This window comes from Lampris incognitus, chromosome 10 (genome assembly GCF_029633865.1).
Source record: "Lampris incognitus isolate fLamInc1 chromosome 10, fLamInc1.hap2, whole genome shotgun sequence".
In the NCBI taxonomy this organism is placed as follows: domain Eukaryota; kingdom Metazoa; phylum Chordata; class Actinopteri; order Lampriformes; family Lampridae; genus Lampris; species Lampris incognitus.
This window is the reverse complement of record NC_079220.1, coordinates 30668214-30673806: the sequence shown is the minus strand read 5'-3', so window position 1 is coordinate 30673806 and position 5593 is coordinate 30668214. Positions and strand designations below refer to the sequence as shown.

Sequence of the window (5593 nt, the reverse complement as noted above, 5' to 3'; positions counted from 1 at the left end):
CCTACACCTCCTCCTCCCTCGACATTTTATTTTCAAGGGCAAAAACTATCTTTCAGTAAGTGGAGACGGTTCTCCTCCACAGGAGGAGCAGCGGCTGCTGCCATCGCCCTGGAAACAGGCGAGAGTAAACAGAGGCGGGATGGGGTTGCTGCTCAGCTCACTGTAGCCTCATCTCCTCCTCCCGCACCGCCGCGCTATCTTTATTTCCCAGAGGAGCCTCGAGTGCTGCACTGCCACACCGTCCAGAATAGTCCAATTCAGTGTGTTGTCCCCGCTGAGTCAGGACCTCCACCGGAAGATCTGTGCGCGCGCGTGTGTGTCTGTGTGTGTGCATTCACGTGCACGCGCCAACGTTTATGTCTAATGTAAGCCAGGGTTAATAAAGGTTCGGGTATCAAAGCGGTGAGCGATGGAACTGCAGCGCTTTCCATAAATCAATTTCACCTTTTGTCCCTGCGTCTTTTTTCCTTACCGAGGCTTCCGTTTTCTTATTATTTTGTGATGGAAGTCCATGCAAATGAGGACGCGTATAATCCCGTCCCCTGTTCAGGGGCGATAGTGGCGCTTTTTGTGGTTTACAGTGAGGAATTATCCTGAGCGCAGGTGGAAGAGTGGGCATCTTTTGTTTGAGGCGGTCCATCCTGTCAGGGTCTAAAGCCAGCGTGCGTCCCCGGCACCTGTGAAAGAGGGAAGAAAGAGGACAGGACACAAAGTCTCCCGGAAGATCCTCCAGTCCTTCTACTCTGGGGCAGTGGAGAGCATCCTGACAGGAAGCATCTCTGCCTGGTTTGGCAACACCTCCGCCCAGGATAGGAAGGCTCTGCATAGGGTAGTGCGTTCGGCTTAGCGCACTATTGGTAACTCACTCCCCACCCTTGCAGGACTTGTACACCAAGAGGTGCCGAAACAGAGCCTACAGGATTATGAAGGACCCTCACCACCCCAACGACGGACTGTTCCAGCTGCTGCGGTCAGGCAAGCGCCTCCGCAATCATGCTGCAAATACAGAGAGACTTAGATGGAGTTTCTTTCCTCAGGCCATCAGGACTGTGAACTCTGACCTTACTGGGGCCCCTCACTGACCCATACTGCCTTTCTCATGCTCAAGCACGCGCGCGCGCACACACACACACGCACATACAGTAAGGTAACCCGACTACACATAACTCATATTATGTACATACATGCCTCATATTTCAGTACATATACCTCAGCCTTCTATCTTTAAGTGTTTTTACTGTAATATTGTGCTGTCTGTTTTCTTTTACAGGGGAGTTCTTAACGGTTGATTGTAAATTGTATATTGCAAATTGGAATGCGTGTGTGCCTGTTGTACTTTGTTGTTTGCACATCTCGGAGCTCGTACCTTTTTTCATTTCACTGCACTCGGGACATGTACTTGTGTTTACGTGACAAATAAAACTCTTGAATCTTGAAACTCACTCCTGATCTGAACAAAGCAGAACACACATACGATTTCAGGGGCGGGACATTATACAAATAAAAAGAATCAGTGATGTTGAAAAGTCAGATACATGCAGGGTTTGTCGGTCTTGCTTTGTGGACACACGCCTGTTGGCAGCATATCATCCTAAAAAAAATTCCACTTCCGGTGTGGGGAGATTGCGGCACGAATTCACGTTTGCAGCGGCCTCACCCAGTGCCGGTGTGGGAAGATGGCGGCGCGTACTTCCGTTTGCGGCGGCCTCACCCAGTCCCGTCCATGCAGTGTCTTTGTCCACGTCTGCGTCTAAGTTTGTTTTGTCTTCGTTGATGGCTGGGAGAGCTGGCGCTGGATCGGCTGGGAGAGCTTGGTCTCCTGCATCCTGTGGACTCAAGGACCACGGCCCTGCCTGGAGCTACGCCAGCAGAGGTAACAACACCAAAGGCGGTCTGACAGGACGCGGAAGCGGGGCGGGCTAAGCTAACTGCTAGCCCATGCAGACCGGCAGTTCCGATAACACCGAGGGCGGTCTGGTGGCGGCCTTGCCTAACGTTGACTGTGTTTTAGTGTCGTCGTGTGGAGTGTGGGGTGGTGTGTCGAAGGTGTCTGGCTGGAAGAGCTGGCGTTGGATCGGATGAGGGAGCTGGTCTGCTGCGTCCGGTAGGCCTAGGGGGCCGCAGCCCTGCCGGAGCTGTATCCGAGGAGGAAACACCGAGGGCGGTCTGACAGGACGCGGAAGCTGGGCAGGCTAAGCTAACTGCTAGCCCCTGCAGACCGGCAGTTCCGACAGCCATCCTGACTGGCGTTCGGTCTCTGGACAGTGCCATTTTTGGACTGTGTTGCACTGAGTGGACTGTGTTGTTAACTGTTTGTTTTTTCTTTTTCTTTTCTTTTTTTTGTTCCCTCTGTTTTTGTATATTTTGGGTGGTGTCGTTTTTGGGAAATTTGGCAAGTGTGTTTTTGTCTTGTGTCACGCTGCTGTGGGCCGGAGGAAGCAGAATTTTGTTTCTTTCGTGCACGCAAGTGCACGAAAGAAACAACAATAAATTGCTCTTGATCCTAAATATGGGTTCCAGTATTCATCTGTACAATTAATAGTTTGCTTCACATGAGCACAAATCGTGTAAGGCATAATAAGAAACAATTGATGGTAACGTACCTGGGAAATGGCCGATGGGCAATACAGTGGAGTGCAAAGTCCGAGTATCTTGAGGCAGGGGAAAGGGGGGTACCCATAACTCCCATCACCATCCGAATGCTGTTGTTGGCCTGAGAGAGCAGCAGCCTGCATGCAGAGACCAAGTTCTCATCTGCACAGAGGAGATAACTGCACCGCAGCCGCCCTCCAGCCGCCCGTACACCCCCCGCCCAAACAACCCCAGCTTATGTACTACCACTGTCTATCACATTAACGCTCAGACTAGTACACACACACACACACACACACACACACACACACACACACGCACACACACGCACGCACACATGCAGACAAATAATGCCACAGCAAACCCACCCATAGAGGAGAGTAAGGAGAGGAGAAATTAGTTTGGACAGCAAAGTGAGAGCAAAGCGTTTTTCCCTCCCACTCAGGGGTTTCTGTGTGTGTGTGTGTGTGTGTGTGTGTGTGTGCGTGCGTGCGTGCGTGCGTGTGCGTGTGCGAGAGAGAGAGTGTTTGATTTGGTCACTTTGAAGTGTTCAGCTTTGATTTGGCTGAAGATTAGGGAACTCGCTCATCACTGTGACAGAGCTGGCATACACAGCGCTTGTTTCATGGGCATAAAATTCTTGTTGACTGAAAATCAATGGTCGATTCCAGATGAACTCCTGTAGGTGTGTGTGCGTGTGTGTGTGCGTGTGTGTGTGTGTGTGTGTGTGTGTGTGTGTGTGTGTGAGAGTGTGTGTGTGTGCACTGGTTGTTTCTGGGTATGTCGGTGTGTCTGCCAAGTGTGTGTCAGGTGGTCTGCTTGGGAGGGGGGGTAACAGGAATAACGTATCGACTTCACACTCCTAGCTCAGAGGGGCTCAGTGACAACAAACATCTGAAATCCCAACAGGTGGACCGAGACCTGTCACACTATGAGCTCCCTGCCTAGGGCTCTTACTGTGGAAATAACACGGCGTTAGGCCAGCACACTCACAGTAATGACACTCCAGAATCAAACAGGTGCAGCACAAGTGCACTGACACTATCTACAAGGATGCAACTGGAATAGTACCCATTGTGGAGATACCGCTTCTTCTTCTTTTTTCTTTTTTTTACTGATAAATAGTTTACAAAATGAATAGCCCCATCATAAGCACCACATTATTATTTGGATCACTAGTAAACGACGCTACATTGCGTACAGGATCTTCATCAGCTCGCATTGTTTAGTGATGAGGAATTCAGTAGAATTACCAAACACTACGCTTTCCCACGTGGGCTGTGGCTGATAAGCCCGCATAGCCATGATGTGCATGTATTCAGAATGGAGAGATAAAGAAGTGATTTGTTATGTAAGCCCGGATGAGGGCCGGCTGCAGAGCACAGGGTCTGATCTGATCTGGCATCTCGTTTTGAAGGAGACCCATCACACTGCTGAAGCCCAAAGAAGAGAAGGGCTCGCTCTCGCTCTCGCTCTCTCTCTCTCTCTCTCTCTCTCTCTCTCTCTCTCTCTCTCTCTCTCTCTCTCTCTCTCTCTCTCTCTCTCTCTCTCTTCTCTCTCTCTCTCTCTCTCTCTCTCTCTCTCTCTCTCTCTCTCTCTCTCTCTCTCTCTGTCTCTCTCTCTCTCTCTCTCTCTCTCTGTCTCCCCTCTCTCTCCCTCTCTTTCTGTCTTCTCGCTCTCCCTCTCTCCTCTCTCTGTCTCCCTCTCAATTCAATTCAATTCAATTCAATATGTGCTTTATTGGCATGACATACGTTGTGTACATATTGCCAAAGCATGTAAAACAACAACACAACAATGATTATAATAATAACAGCAACAACAATAATGATTGTGATATTAAACAACAACAATAGCAATAGGTGCCGTCACCCACTGTCTCTCAGGTTGTGGCAAGATAATATAAATCTTGCTGCAATGCTCGCCCGCTGGCCCCCCTCCCAGGACCACCCGCAGCTTACCTGCGTCCTCCATTTCCTGGTACTCTGGAGTCACGTGTTCCAGCTCCTTGACAAGAGCCCGGCGCTGTTTTTCAAATTTGTCACATTTAAGGAGGAAGTGCACCTCTGTCTCCACCTCATCTGCCATGCACTGACCACATGTTTGTTTTTCTTTGGGCAACCACGTCTTTTTGTGTCTCCCCTTTTCAATGGCTAGACTGTGGTCGCTGCAGAGCCTGTATTTGGGGAGGATCTGTCGCTGCTTCCTGTCTCTGACAGTTAAGAGGTATTCTTCCAAATCATAGCTTGTTTTTGGGGCCCGATAGACTTCTAGTTTGTTTTGAGTTTTGATTTCAGCCTTCCAATGTTTCAGATAATTGTTCTTGCTTTGTTTTATAGCTGATTTATCCTCATGTTGGTTTGGAATGCAATGCTGGCTGAGGTTGGTTGGTCGTAGTATTTGTTAAAGGGTTAGTGAGTCTCAGAGCCAGCTGCTTCAGGGGACTCTTTTCGGGGTTCAGTTCTTGGGTTTTCAGAGCTTTAAAGTGCAATGTATTTGTTGGGCTTGTATTTAAGTGCATCCAGAAATTTAGAGATCTTTTTTGTACATTTATCAATAATGGAAACCAGCCTAATTCTGCCCTACATGCGTTGTTTGGTGTTTTCCTTTGTATTTTCAGAATCATTCTACAGAATTCAGCATGTCTCTCTTTCTCCCCCCTCTCTCTTTCTGTCTTTTTCTCTCTCCCTCTCCCTCTCTCTTTCTCCCCTCTCTCTGTCTCCCCTCTCTCTCTCCCCCCGTCTCTCTTTCTGTCTTTCTCTCCCTCTCTCTCTCTCCCTCTCTCCCTCTCCCTCTCCCTCTCTCTGTCTCCCCTCTCTCTCCCTCTCTTTCTCTTTCTCTTTCTCCTTCTCTCTCTCTCTTCTTTGCCAGCCCAACAGCTGCCTCTCGTTTGGCCCTCACCCAAATGGATGACTGAGGAAAGACTGAATGGGTTTATAATGTCACTTGTTAACTGGCTTGGTTCCTCTGCAGCTCAGCCTGCGATGCCACCCAGCAGACA

The 5593-nt window shown here is 49.3% G+C and overlaps 1 long non-coding RNA gene across 1 annotated transcript in view; it reads right to left on the bottom strand.

Moving 5' to 3' along the window:
- Positions 1-5345, bottom strand: part of LOC130119339 (uncharacterized) — a 16605-nt gene extending 11260 nt beyond the window's left edge. The window contains exons 1-2 of the long non-coding RNA XR_008810837.1: positions 4554-5345; positions 2604-2729 (exon numbers count right to left, since the gene is read on the bottom strand). This is a non-coding gene — a long non-coding RNA (uncharacterized LOC130119339). The remainder of the gene's footprint in view (positions 1-2603; positions 2730-4553) is intronic.
- Between the last annotated feature and the right edge of the window lie 248 nt (positions 5346-5593).